The 14,760-nt window shown below is 40.7% G+C and overlaps 1 long non-coding RNA gene across 1 annotated transcript; it reads left to right on the forward strand.

Moving 5' to 3' along the window:
• Nucleotides 1–1,817: 1,817 nt before the first annotated feature.
• On the forward strand, nucleotides 1,818–14,562 carry LOC141656142 (uncharacterized). Its single transcript, XR_012548383.1, has 4 exons — nucleotides 1,818–1,985; nucleotides 2,374–2,448; nucleotides 14,236–14,347; nucleotides 14,433–14,562. It is a non-coding gene; the product is annotated as an uncharacterized LOC141656142 (long non-coding RNA).
• The last annotated feature ends 198 nt before the right edge of the window (nucleotides 14,563–14,760 follow it).

Consider the following 14,760-nt stretch of genomic DNA (forward strand, 5'->3'; position numbering starts at 1 on the left):
CTCCTCCTCCTCCTCCTCCTCCTCCTCCCCACTCAACTCTTCCTTACTCAACTCCTCCAAAGAACGGTCAACGTCGTCCTCCTGCTCTCGGGCGGTGCTAATACCCCCACTGGAGCCGCCCCGCTGCCTACCTCCTTCACGAGCCATGTGAACTACAATTGCAAAAAAAGTGTCAACAGATATTACAAAATAATTATTATAAGATACAAAAAAAATATAACCTAATAAACAGATATAAAAGAAGAAGATAAACCACTAATAATTGTTTCCACATTTTGATATGTAAATTTTCAATACGTTCTCTTACTCATCATCATGATCATCATCATCAACATTATCATCAACCTCATTATCCTCCTCCTCATCTTCTTCTTCTTCCTCCTCTTCTTCCTCCTCCCCCTCCTCACCATTCTCTTCTTCTTCCTCCTCTTCTATCTCACCCCCCTCCTCATCATTCTCTTCTTCTTCATCCTCTTCTAACTCCTTCTCCGCTTCTATCTCATTTGCGTAAATAATTTCATCATCAACCAGGGACCAAACTGTTTCTGATACAACTTCTTCTTGGAAAAAGGATGTATCAACTTCTGATCGTGCCTTTGTTTTAAAGACCGCCCACCATTGCTTTTGTTGTCTATCATTACTTGTGCTCGGAAAACTGTTTCGGATACTACCTTCAACAATACTAACATTATACTACCTTCAATATTACTAAAACTAAGTTACTACCTTCAATAATACTAATACTATCAAGATAACCTTCAATTACATCCCTTAATCATATGACATTAGCAATTTAACAAAACCCCCAATTTCTAACCCTAACTACAATTAATTAAGAAAAATACTAATTAAATTACAACTACGTACTTAATAGTCATCACTAATGTTTAAATTACAACTACATACTTAATAGACATCATAAATTAAATAAAAAAAATTAAGGACTGAAGTAATTAAATCAATTTGAGTCAAAAACAAACCTTTAGAAAAAAAAAGAAGAATAGTGAAGGAAACTCCGGTGGTGGGTGGTGATGTGGTGCCTACGGTGGATGGGTTGCCTCTCCGATGGATGGGTTGCCTCTCCGGTGGTGGTGGTGGCGTCGGGTGTGTGTGTTGCGTTTTTTTTTTGTTTCTTTTTGGGTGTAATGCAAATGACGGGTGAAATGAAGGAAGGAGATGAAAAAATTCATAATCAGAGAATTGGTGACCGTCATCAGTCGCCATTTTGGCGACCGTTTTCAGTCGCCAATTTGGCGACTGTTTTCCGTCACCAATTTGGATATTATTGCGCCGCCTTTGGATTTCATACGGATTTTGGGATAAGATTCCATAGTCGCCAAATTAGCGACTGTTTTCGGTCGCTCGTTTGTTTTTTCCTGTCGCCAAATTGGCGACTGGACTTACAGTCGCCTATTTTAGACGCCTTTAACAGATATTCTTGTAGTGATAGAGTCAAAGAAGATTATGATTATTTTAGAGTATAAACCATACAAAAATGCAAAAAATAAAAAATGAAATTTATAGGGGATCTGATGAATAATTAATAATGTGAGAAGTGGAAGTAGAAGTAGAAACTTGGTGCTTCTGCTTTTAGTGGCTTATTTTTAGATTTTGACCTTTCAAAAGTTATTTTATACACACCTAAATTATAGTGTTTGGCCTAACTTCTACTTATTCCGTTAGAAAAGCTTGAGCAAACAGCACCTAAATAACTCTTGAAAATTATGGGGATTAATTTCACAATTGTAAAGAGTTCTGGGCTAAATCACCCCTTCCCCTGAATAATAATGTACTGCAATTTTCTTGTTAATGTTCCCTCAAAAAAATTTTATTCACCAATCTATTTGTATCCCCGCTCATCACCATCAATCTATCATCTTTGATCCCCACCGATTACTATATTTCCGCTTTGTTGATTTTCATCTACGCAAACCTCCGGTTTGCTGATTTTCATCTACGCAACTAATTGTCTTTGTTACTAAATTGTGAGTATCTGATTTCACTATTGACTTCTATATTCTTGTATTTTCATCTACGCAACTAAATTGTCTTTGCCAATGTTCCCTCAAAAAACGGCTCACGATATTAAAAGACTGCATCGATTTCACATTTTGGTTGCCGTTTTGGCTCGGCCCGATTCCTTTTACGGTCACCAGGTGTTCGATGAATTGCCACAACTGCATTTTTCCTATTCATTCCATTTATTTTGTGAGACTGTATTGTGTATGCCAATAATATTAAACACAGCTGCAAAATGAAACATATAGCATGAGATGAGAGTCATGGGACCTTTGTATAAATACAACTACTCATATAAATTCGTCTTTTTTCTTTGTTAACTAAGCAATTGTGTGGCCATTGAAATTTGTGTAGGTATTACAAACTTCAAAGTGTGAACAAACCAAGTGCATGAAACGGAAGTTGCATGAGTTCCGAGTTTGATAGTAGGTAATTCACACTTCTATATACATATTTCTTAAATGACACAGTTGATTTTCACTTTGTAGCCGTAAATTGACTGTCACACTCGCGGTCCATAATTGTGGAGCTTTATTTCAGCTGACATCTGAGTTTTTTTATATTTTCCACAATCCTCATTTTTCTTTTGGGCTCGAGTATGATAGTTCTTAGAATGCTTGCTTGAGAACCTAAGACTTATCCAAAATACAACAATGGCAATGTCTAAGTGTAGTTCATTGACTAATTTGTTCCTATATAGGCTCTATTTACGATTCAAGAATTAGGTAGTGGATGATTTGCTTCCATTGTGAATGCGTTTTGGTAGGTCACGACTCATGCCTACGACCTACTTTAAGATAGAGTGATGTCCGAATGACACAAAGAGCCTTTAAACTAGATTGTATAGATTTGTTATTAGCATGTTTATGTTATTTCGTGGGTTTTAGTTTCTCTTAAAATGTTGCGATCTTTTGTGGTGTGATAAGCACAACACGCTTACTGATTTCCCCCTTCGAGCGTAGGCAATACTATTTGTAAAGGTAATGTGCAAAAAAAATCCCAAATAGTGACTATCAACAGACGACACGTGTTGACAGCCACAATACTATGTCTGCTGCAAAAATAGTGGAATTTTTCTGCGCAATTCTAGATAACATAGTATGTGAGGATGACATTATTTGTCCCATGTGGGGGGCAGCTGATGAGTGTGAGAGCATTGTATGTATTCTCTTTCGTGCCGGGTTAGAAGTGCAAATTACCTTTGTTCACATATTTTTGTAGACTGATGCAAGGTATATTTTCAAGGGTTCCTAGCGAGAGGAGTACTAAACATTATCGTGAAAGAAAGCTTTGAATTAATTATCTCTCTATTTTTATTTCATGTAGTCATAAATCTGCTTAAGCGTAGTTTACTTCTCTTAATCATGGCTTATTTGGATTCAGGAATCCAGGGAAAGAGAGGAGAGGGAAGAAAAGGATAAAAACAGTAGGGTAGGAGTAAAATGGAGGGTTCCATTTTCCCCTCCTCTAGGCATAACCAAATGTAATACTCCGTATTTATAAGTCTTGGGGTACTCTATCGAGTAGGTCTTACTCTGTCGAGTAAGGGTAAGTTGCGTTTTAGAAAAGTTTCTGACCTGTTGGGTACTCGATCGAGTAGCTGGGGCACTCGATCGAGTAAGGGGGTACTCGATCGAGTACCTCGGGTACTCGATCGAGTAGCCCAGGTTTACGGGAGTTTTCTCGGGTTTTGTTAATTATGCGATTAAGGTATATAAGCTTTGTCGTCATTATTCTAAATCACTTTTACAAAACCTAAATTACTGTTTAAGAGAGAAAGCAAGCAAGTTTTTCATCCTAATCGCATTATTAGCAATACCCGGAGTTTGGAAGGTCAGTTCTTAGTGTTGATTATACCGTTGAGTTCCTTGCGTCGAGGGTAAGATCTATGTACCCTTTTTTATTGTCTTTCCTTTGATTTGGTTAAACCCTAATTTAGAGATTTGGGGGTTTTATGTCTAGTATGTGATTTGGTAGCCTTTATGTGGTGTATGATAGGAGGAGGGTTCATAGAAGAAGCTTTTTGATTCAGCAGTAGAGACCGTTTGATTGTGTGCTTACCAAGTAGGATTTCCTACTCAGTATTAGTCCCATAATGGGATATTGGTTGATGTATTGTGTTTGGTTGTTTGATATAGTAATTGTATTGTGATTGTGGTTGTGATCGTTATTGATGGTTCGCGAGGCGTGGCCTCGGCTGAGTGGGGTCACTTGCGGGAGTGGCTTCACGCCCTAGTTTCGCCTTCTGTGGAACCCGCCATAGAAGGGATGTGCACATTAATGGACAGGGTTATCGCTCACTATGTGGAGCGGGGATTTGGTGGGTGCAGTGCGGTCCCCACCGCGGGCGGTGGTCAAGTGGACGGTCATGATGGAGATGATTGGGTTTGGCGTGATTGTGTGTGTGTGATTAAGTTATTAATGCATTTATCGTATTGTTAGTATATATTGAATTGTGTGATTAGTACTGACCCCGGTGTTGTTTTGTAAACCTGCGGTGATCCATTCGGGGATGGTGAGCAGATATTGAGTAGGTATTGAGATGAGTACTAGGATAGCTGGGATGGCCACGACATGATGATAGGAGTCTTCCGCTGTAGCTTATTAGTTATTTACATTTCGATTAGAAGTCAGTTTGAGAACATGTATTGCATTTTGGTTTGGTTTTGAGAATTGTACTCTTCACTAAGTATTGATATTTAAATGTTGTTTCTTCATTGTTTATTTGATTATCATTGCCTCGGGTAACCGAGATGGTAATGTCTTCATACCTGAGTGGTCCTGGTAAGGCACTTGGAGTATGGGGGTGTTACAAATGGTATCGAGCGACGATCCCAAAACCCGTAACCAATGAACCTAATGAACGTAGGGAGTCAATTAAAATGAACCCGGGGTAAAAGTTGTAGGAGCTAATGCAAAGGCTTGGGAGACGTCCTAAAGTCGCGAAGTCGCCCTACAATTTTGAACCGGTCACATGGGGGGAGTGTTTGTCGAGTCGTATGTGTGTTTGGTTAACTTGTGTAAGAATGTGATGAAATGTGTGATTGTTGGATGTTGAAGTAGAAAGTTAAGAATGTGAAAGAAAAATTGGAGATGTGTGGAAACTGTTGATGGTATGATAGCATGATGAATGTTTTACAATGTGGCATTTAATAACATGATGAAGTGATCTCGTAGATCGTATGAAAAGATGCGTAGCATGTTTAGTTATGATATAATGTGGTTTTATAAAGTTTAGCATGTTAGCACATGACGTAGCATGCGGGTAGCTTTTATAAATTGGCATGACTCGATCGAGTGGAACTGACTCGATCGGGTGGGTTTTTGACGATTTTGAGTCCAGAATCGTGTTTTTGGGTACTCGATCGAGTAACTAGGGGTACTCGATCGAGTAGGGGGTCACTCGATCGAGTAGCCTAGCTACTCGGTCGAGTATGTTAGAGATCAGAAGGTCTGTTTGGGGTCTGATGTTTGGGTACTCGATCGAGTATGTTGGGCACTCGATCGAGTAGCCCGTTACTCGATCAAGTGTGTTTGGGAACTCGATCGAGTAGGTTACTGAAGCGCGTGTTTTCATGTTTTGAGGTTTAGTACGTGTGTTTATGTCTACCCTTTCTTATATATAGTTTCAAGATGCCGCCCAAGAAGACTGCTTTGTACGCGAGAGCTGAGCTTATGAACATAGATGACATCGTTAAGATGTTGGAGCATCAGGATGCTCTCACTGAGGCTTTAAAGACTGTGGGGAAGGATAAGGATAAGGAGAAGGAGAAGGAGGTTGATCATTCTAAAATCAACCTCTATATCGCGAGGTTTAACCCGAAAGAGTACAAGGGAGTTGGGGAGCCTAACCTTCTTGATAGTTGGCTGAGAGAGATGGAGAACATATTAGATTTGGTTCACCATCTGATGAGATGAGGTGGAACAGTGCGTTCTATCCGAGGGAGGCAAAATGGTGGCAAGTGGTGGGATACAATGAAAGTGAGTGCTAAGGAGATATATACAAACCAAGGGTTACCCGCTATACCTTGGGAGGAGTTAAAATAGGGGTTGTGAGGAAGGAGTTTGTCCGGAACATGTGAGGAGTAAGTTGAGGGAAGAGTTTGACAGCTTTAAGATGACCGCCGAGATGTCTGTGGCCGAGTACTACGGCAATTCAATGAGAAGTCTAGGTATCTTTGAGGATATGGGTTTGAGTGAGGAGAACTCGGCGTTGAGATTTGAGAGGGGGTTGACCCCTAAGATTATGGATAAGTTACCCGTGGGAGTCCTTACGATGTTAAGGAAGCTTATGAGAGGGCCGGGAGAGCCGAGAGATTGGTGGAGATGGCTCGGGAGAGGTTAGGTGGTGACAAGAGGAAGTCTGCATGCGAGGGTGGTGGCCAATCTAATCACAAGAAAGGCAACCACAATCGATCTAAGGGGTTTTCTTCCTGGTCGGGTTCGATCTTTGGGGCTTACTTTGGGCGTGGCCGTGGAAGTGTGAGTAATAGTTGGGGAGTGAACTGCTATAGCTGTGGTGGTGTAGGCCACAAGAGACATGAGTGCACAAGTGCACCAGGATCTTTCCGGAGACTGCGCGAGCTTCGAGCAACGGACCGGGCCGGATCATGGCCAAACCGGGGAAGTCGAGTTACAGTGGAGGCAACCGCAACGGCGGTAATTCTTATCGAAAACCACCAACGAACAACAACAAATCAAGGGTCGGTGCTAAGCCGACCACATCACCAAGATCTTGTCCAGGAGGTGGGCGGAAGACCGGTGGCAAGTTATTCATGATGGAGAAGAAAGCGGCTGAGGAAGATGCGCACGTTATCACCGATACTTTTCTTGTAAATGGTATTCCTACCTTTGTTTTGTTTGATTCGGGGGCTTCTCGATCGTTTGTGTCTTGAGTCATGTTAAACGTTTGGGTTTGAGGGTATATGAGTCATTAGTGAGCGAGTTTTTATACCTTCGGGTGAGTCTCAGATCCCTGTGGGAGATTGTTTAGAGATGTATCTATGATAGTTGGGCAAGTTGATCTACCTGTAGACTTGCTAGAGTTTCCTTTGTGATTTTGAGATGATAGTCGGGATGGATTGGTTAGGAAAGTATAAAGCTAAGATAGACTGTCATCAAAAGAAAGTGTCTTTAAGAGGTCCTAAGGGTGTTAGTGTGTCTTATCGTGGGTTTCTAGTCAAACCCAAAGTTAAGTTGATTGCAGCTGTCACCTTGAAGTCTTATCTGAGGAAGGGATGTCCTTTGATCTTGTGCCATGTGAGAGATGACTGGATAGAGAGTCCGACAGTTGATGAGATACCAGTGGTGGGAGAGTTTGCAGATGTTTTTCCGAGAGAGATCCGGGGTTGCCACCAAAGAGGGAGATAGATTTCACCGTTGAGTTGAAACCAGGGACGGGGCCAATCTCTAAGGTACCGTACCGTATGGGTCCTAAGGAGATGGAGGAGCTTAGGAAGAAGTTGGATGATCTGATAGAGAAGGGATACATTAGACCTAGTGTATCGCCGTGGGGAGCACCAGTTCTTTTCGTGAAGAAGAAAGATGGGAGTTTGAGGTTGTGCATAGATTACAGGGAGCTGAACCGAGTGACGATAAAGAACAAGTATCCTTTGCCAAGGATAGATGACCTGTTTGATCAGTTGAGTGGTGCATCAGTCTTTTCTAAGATTGATTTGAGGTCGGGGTACCATCAGGTGAAGATTAGAGAGGTGGACATACCAAAGACAGCTTTCACGTCGAGGTATGGCCATTATGAGTATGTGGTGATGCCGTTTGGGTTGTCTAATGCACCGGCAGTGTTTATGGATTTGATGAATAGAATCTTCAGACAGTTCTTGGACTAGTTTGTAGTGGTATTTCTCGATGATATCTTAGTCTACTCTAAGACTAAGGAGGATCATGAGGAGCATCTGAGGATCGTGTTGCAAACTTTGAGGGATCATGAGTTGTATGCTAAGCTATCCAAGTGTGAGTTCTGGTTAGAGAAAGTTGCTTTTCTGGGGCATGTGATCTCTAAAGATGGGGTAGCTGTGGATCCGGCGAAGATAGAAGCAGTGACAAAGTGGGAAGCACCAAAGAATGTTGCCGAGGTTAGGAGTTTCTTGGGTTTAGCGGGATACTACAGACGGTTCGTGAAGGATTTCTCCAAGATAGCTAGACCTATTACAGCGCTGATGAGGAAAGAGAACAGGTTTTGTTGGGATGAGAGTTGTGAGACGGCGTTCCAAACATTAAAGGAGCGTTTGACCACGACTCCTGTCTTAGCATTGCTGAAGGGACCGAGAACTTTGAGGTTTATACAGATGCCTCGAAGAATGGGTTGGGATGTGTGTTGATGGAGAATGGTAAAGTGATTGCCTATGCTTCTAGGCAATTGAAGCCTTATGAGGAGAACTACCCTACTCATGATCCGGGTTGGGGGCATGGTGTTTGCTCTCAAGATTTGGAGACATTACCTTTATGGAGCAATCTTTAAGGTATTTTCTGATCACAAGAGTCTCAAGTACATCTTCACTCGAAAGGAGTTGAACATGAGACAGAGGAGGTGGATGGAGTTGATTGGCGATTATGACATGGAAATCATCTACCATGAAGGGAAGGCCAATGTTGTAGGCGATGCTTTGAGTAGGAAGAGTGTACATTCTCCGTATGCAGCTCTATCTTTGATGAGGCTGAGAGATGAGGTAGCGAGCTTTGGGATACATATGATGCGAAAAGGAGATGCCATGGGTGATATGACAAGATCTGACTTGAGTTTTATGATGATATTCGAGGTAAGCAGGCGTTGGACCCTAAGATAGTGGAGTGGAGAGCTGGAGTAGAGAAAGGGACAGTGTCCCGGTTTTCTATTCATACAGATGGTAGTTTGAGGTTTGATGGTACGTGGTGTGTTCCTAATGATGAGGAGTTGAAAAAGACTATCATGACAGAGGCACATTGCACACCATATTCAGTACATCCGGGTGGTGACAAGCTATACAAGGATTTGAAGAAAACGTTTTGGTGGTCTGGGATGAAGAAAGAGACAGCTGAGTTTGTGTCCCGTTGTTTGACATGTCAGAGAGTTAAAAGGTAACATTGACGACCACAAGGTAAGATTCAGTCTTTAAAGGTACCTGAGTGGAAGTGGGAATCTATTTCCATGGATTTCATTGTGGGTTTGCCAAAGAGTCAACAAGGTAACAACATGATTTGGGTAATAGTGGATCGACTGACCAAGTCAGCTCACTTTGTTCCAATGAAAGATACATGGACTAAGGCACAACTGGCTATGGCCTATCGAAAGAACGTGCTTAAGTTACATGGAGTCCCTAAGGACATAGTGTCTGACAGAGATGCGAGGTTTATATCGAGGTTTTGGAAGGAGTTGCAGGAATCGTTGGGAACAACTTTGAAGATGAGTACAGATTTCATCCTGCGACAGACGACGGGCAGAGAGAACAATCAAGACTCTTGAGGATATGTTGCGAGCTTGTGTGATGGATTTTGGTGGTAGGCTGGGAGCGAGAGGTTGGACTTGATAGAATTTTCTTACAATAACAGCTATCACACTAGTATTGGTATGGCACCGTTTGAGGCTTTGTATGGGAGAAGATGTAGGAGTCCAATCTGTTGGGACGATAGTCTTTGAGAGGCGCAAAGTGGTTTTAGGACCAGAGATGGTGCATGAGATGGTGGAACAGTTAAGATGATCGGGGAACGGATGAGAGCGGCTCGGGATTGACAAAAAAGAGTTATGCAGATCTACATCGCCGGGATATAGAGTTTCGGGTTGGGGATAAGGTTCTTCCAAAGTGTCTCCTATGCGTGGGGTTATGAGATTTGGGAAGAAAGGCAAGCTAAGTCGAAATTTTATAGGGCCGTATGAGATCTTAGAGCGGGTTGGGAAGTTGCATATCGTCCGGCTTTACCAGTGCATTAGAGAGAGTGCATAATGTGTTTCATGTATCGCAGCTGCGGAAGTATGTGAGTGACCCGTCACATGTGTTAGAGGCCGAGACCTTAGAGCTAGATGAGTCCTTATCATATCTTGAGGTGCCTAAGCAGATTCTAGACCGAAAGGTTAGAAAGACTAGGAGTGGTGAGACAGTTCTGCTCAAGATCCTTTGGTCTAACCACGAGACCGAGGAAGCTACATGGGAGCCAGAGGAGGCTATGAAAGAGCGTTACCCTTTCCTTTTGATCAGGTATGTATGGTTACGGGGACGTAACCTTGTTTCTTTTAGGGGGGTAGGAGATGATCGCGAACAGTTTTTAAGAGTTTTATACCCCTTTTATATGTTGTGTCGGGATGTTTGTCGGGATGAGTTGGGTTAGTAACATGTTTTATGTTGAATTTTGTTGTCGTTGTTGAGTCGGGAACGTTATGGGAGTACCTTTGTTTAGTAGTGGTTTGAACTTCGGGGACGAAGTTCCTTTTAAGGAGGGAAGACTGTAATACTCCGTATTTATAAGTCTTGGGGTACTCTATCGAGTAGGCCTTACTCTGTCGAGTAAGGGTAAGTTGCGTTTTAGAAAAGTTTCTGACCTGTTGGGTACTCGATCGAGTAGCTGGGGCACTCGATCGAGTAAGGGGGTACTCGATCGAGTACCTCGGGTACTCGATCGAGTAGTCGGTTTTACGGGGAGTTTTCTCGGGTTTTGTTAATTATGTGATTAAGGTATATAAGCTTTGTCGTCATTATTCTAAATCACTTTTACAAAACCTAAATTACTGTTTAAGAGAGAAAGCAAGCAAGTTCTTCATCCTAATCGCATTATTAGCAATACCCGGAGTTTGGAAGGTCAGTTCTTAGCGTTGATTATACCGTTGAGTTCCTTGCGTCGAGGGTAAGATCTATGTACCCTTTTTTATTGTCTTTCCTTTGATTTGGTTAAACCCTAATTTAGAGATTTGGGGGTTTTATGTGTAGTATGTGATTTGGTAGCCTTTATGTGGTGTATGATAGGAGGAGGGTTCATAGAAGAAGCTTTTTGATTCAGCACTAGAGACCGTCTGATTGTGTGCTTACCAAGTAGGATTTCCTACTCAGTATTAGTCCCATAATGGGATATTGGTTGATGTATTGTGTTTGGTTGTTTGATATAGTAATTGTATTGTGATTTTGGTTGTGATCGTTATTGATGGTTCGCGAGGCGTGGCCTCGGCTGAGTGGGGTCACTTGCGGGAGTGGCTTCACGCCTAGTTTCGCCTTCATGTGGAACCCGCCACCGAAGGGATGTGCACATTAATGGACAGGGTTATCGCTCACTATGTGGAGCGGGGATTTGGTGGGTACGGCTGCGGTCCCCCATCGGTGGCTAGTCCAAAGGTGGACGATCGATGATTGAGATGATTGGGTTTGGCGTGATTGTGTGTGTGTGACATTAAAGTTTTTTGTTTATCGTATTGTTAGTATATATTGAATTGTGTGATTAGTCGACCCGGTGTTGTTTTGTAAACTGCGGTGATCCATTCGGGGATGGTGAGCGAGATATTGAGCAGGTATTGAGATGAGTCTTGGGATAGCTAGGATGGCCACGACATGATGATAGGAGTCTTCATTGTAGCTTATTAGTTATTTACATTTCGATTAGAAACAATCGTTTGAGAACATGTATTGCATTTTGGTTTGGTTTTGAGAATTGTACTCTTCACTAAGTATTTATATTTAAATGTTGTTTCTTCATTGTTTATTTGATTATCATTGCCTCGGGTAACCGAGATGGTAATGTCTTCATACCTGAGTGGTCCTGGTAAGGCACTTGGAGTATGGGGGTGTTACACCAAAATCCTTCTAACATAGGATATATTTGGTTGAAAACCCTTTTGTACCACTACCCCTCCCATTTCCCCTCTTATCACTTTTCCACCTCATTCTGTAGTCTAATTTCGAAAAACAAAACGTTGATTTTGTTTTGCTACACTTTTAATCATGGACTTCGGATTTTCTTTGGAAAAATCCTTACGAAATTTTCTACCAATAAGAAACATTAGACGCCCCCCATACATCACAACACATATTATTGTGTTTGACGGAAATATCGTGTGTGTGTGTGCTTGTGCGCGCGCGCGTGTATATTTTACTTAGATTCAAAGATGTGGTATGGATACATTTTTCAGAGTTCCATGTGTATCTATTTTTGGTACCCTTTTTTTTACGCTCTTTGATGCTTATGGTCAATGAGTTCGTTTATAAACCTTTTATCATGGTAGGTTTAGCTGTTTATTTGCAGAATTTATATCTAAAGTTCATTATTGGGTTGGAGTTTTAGCGTCATATTTTTTTCTCCAGTGAATGTATGTTGTGGTAGAGGGTGGGTTGTAAGCTTATCACTAACATATATAATAAATCGACAATTCATGAAAACATACCTATCGATCGAACACCTGGTTTCCGTAAAGGGAATTGGCAATTCATAATTTCCGCTATGAACCCGATTTTTATCTCCTTCAATTATGGTGGAAACTGTGCTAATTATGCAGAAAACCAAAGACTTTGAAAAGAAATTCAAGAAGAATGAAGTTGCTCCAAACGACCAAGTTAGTACTATATCATCTTGGTGATACAAAGGCACTTTTAAAATAACTAATGATTTCTTAAGTTAAGAAAACGAAGAGAAAGAAATTCGCTTTTTTCCCTAAAGAGACACCTTATGTCACCCCCCCCCACCCACCCACACACACACACACAACCGAGACTGGAAAATATGGGATACGAAGGTGGGTGATAGGGATGGAGTCATAGGTATGAAATTTCATACCTTTTTTTGGTGGATGTTCATTTGGTTTTGTTGAACCTTTTGCAATTTATTTTTTTGTTTGCCAATTTTAAAAAGAGATTTTATGTGCACAACTTCTCTGGCTAAACTATGAGCTTTATTAGCAAGTCCAATGGTTAAGCTACTTCCTACTAGCTTAACTTTGCCACATCATATTTTGAGCTATAATAATTTTAAGCTACAAACTACTTAAATAGTTTAGCTTACATTTGTACTAGCTTGAATAATGGAATATTCGATCACTAATTTCCTATTAGTTGTTTCCTTGCCGTGGATCCATTTAAGCTACTAGCTTAATGGAGCTACTTGCTCAAACCAAGCTATCCTACATGGCCAACTCCAATGGTTTAGTTAGGGGAAGAAATTGCAAGCAAGTCCCCTAGCTTAACCATTGGAGTTGGCCATGGAAGAATTAAGATAGCTTGGTTTAAGCAAGTAGTTCCACTAAGCTAGTAGCTTAAATGAACCCACAAAAAAAAACCAATAAGAAATTATTTGGGTCCAATCAAGCTAGTATAAAAGTAAGCTAAACCATTGGAGTACTTTGGTAGCTAAACAATGTTGTAGCTCAAAATATGATGGTAAACAAATTAAGCTAGTAACAACTAGCTTAGCATTGAACTTGCTAAGTGCAATGTACAACACTATGCGACGGACAAGTTAAGGCCTTATATTTAATCAATTTTCTTTGTAGCTAGGATTAGGCTTACGATGGGGTAATATATCGATTCGGGTTTTAAGACAGACGTCATCTACATACATATTAAGGTGATATCGCTATTAGTTAGATCAAGATTCATAAGTTTCTTCATTATTCATATATTATTTACGGTATTTCAAACAATTCTTATTTTTGAATTTTGGATAATAACATTTTAACTCTAGGAGTTTTTATGAATAAAGGTGGTCTCTTTTTATTTGCATTCTTGCTGTAACATAAGAGGAGTTTAAAGTAAATGTCTAGATACCCGACGTTGGCCTCCCTCTTTGAAATGGTAAAATTTATGGGATCATAGTCAAAGCTCATTTGCTCGTCTCGGCATAACTACGCTAGCAAAGCTACAAAGTTTTTGCAAGATTTATATCGTTTCTACAGTACATAGCCACTAGACAACGATTGACTATCTATGGACATAGTGTAAACAGAACAATCATGTCACTAGAAGTTTAGAGATGTAATAAGTACCCAAAATATCCTTTGCTTCTCTTAGATTTATAGTTCTTTATATAAAATGCGATGGATGTACATACATTCATCGCCTTCTACTTGACGTACATCCCTCTTTTTACGTTAGATAGAATTAGTGCAGCACATAAGAAAAGTTGGATACCGCGAGCTTTCAAGCTAGTCTTCCTAAATCAGACTACTAAGTGAGAAAACGAAATCCCAAAATCCCATGTGTAAAATCCCAGATTAGTGAATGTATTGATCTCTCATATCCAAATGTGCAGAAGACATAAAAAATGCATGGAAGACCGAGAAAGGCGTCAAAGCCAGAAGATGAAGCTGCTTCTGCCACCAAAGCTTCTAATCTCAATTTCTCCATTTCCATCACAATCACATGTATGATTATTATGTCTTTCTTTTTATTCTACCTACTTCATGTCTTCACTCAAATTAATCAACTTTCCATGAATGTTATGTATAGATATATGACAAAGAAGCTATAGAACCCTGAATACTACACCGCTTGGAATTTCCGTAAGCTTGTTGTTGATCATCTCCTTGTCCAACCTCTCGCCGATCCCCTCTCTATTCTCAATGAGGAGCTCTGCGTCGTATGCTCCCTCTTTTTATTATTACTTCTTTCTTTTTCATTTCATTAATTAATTCGTTTCCAAAACAACATTATTGATTTTGCAAGTGAGTGTTTAGCTAAGGTTTTTGATTCGGGTGGTATTGTTAACTATGCTTCTCTTCCTGAACAAACATTATTGATTTTCCAAGTGATAGATGGTCGTTATAAAATTTCTGAT

Source organism: Silene latifolia, chromosome 5 (genome assembly GCF_048544455.1).
Source record: "Silene latifolia isolate original U9 population chromosome 5, ASM4854445v1, whole genome shotgun sequence".
NCBI lineage: Eukaryota > Viridiplantae > Streptophyta > Magnoliopsida > Caryophyllales > Caryophyllaceae > Silene > Silene latifolia.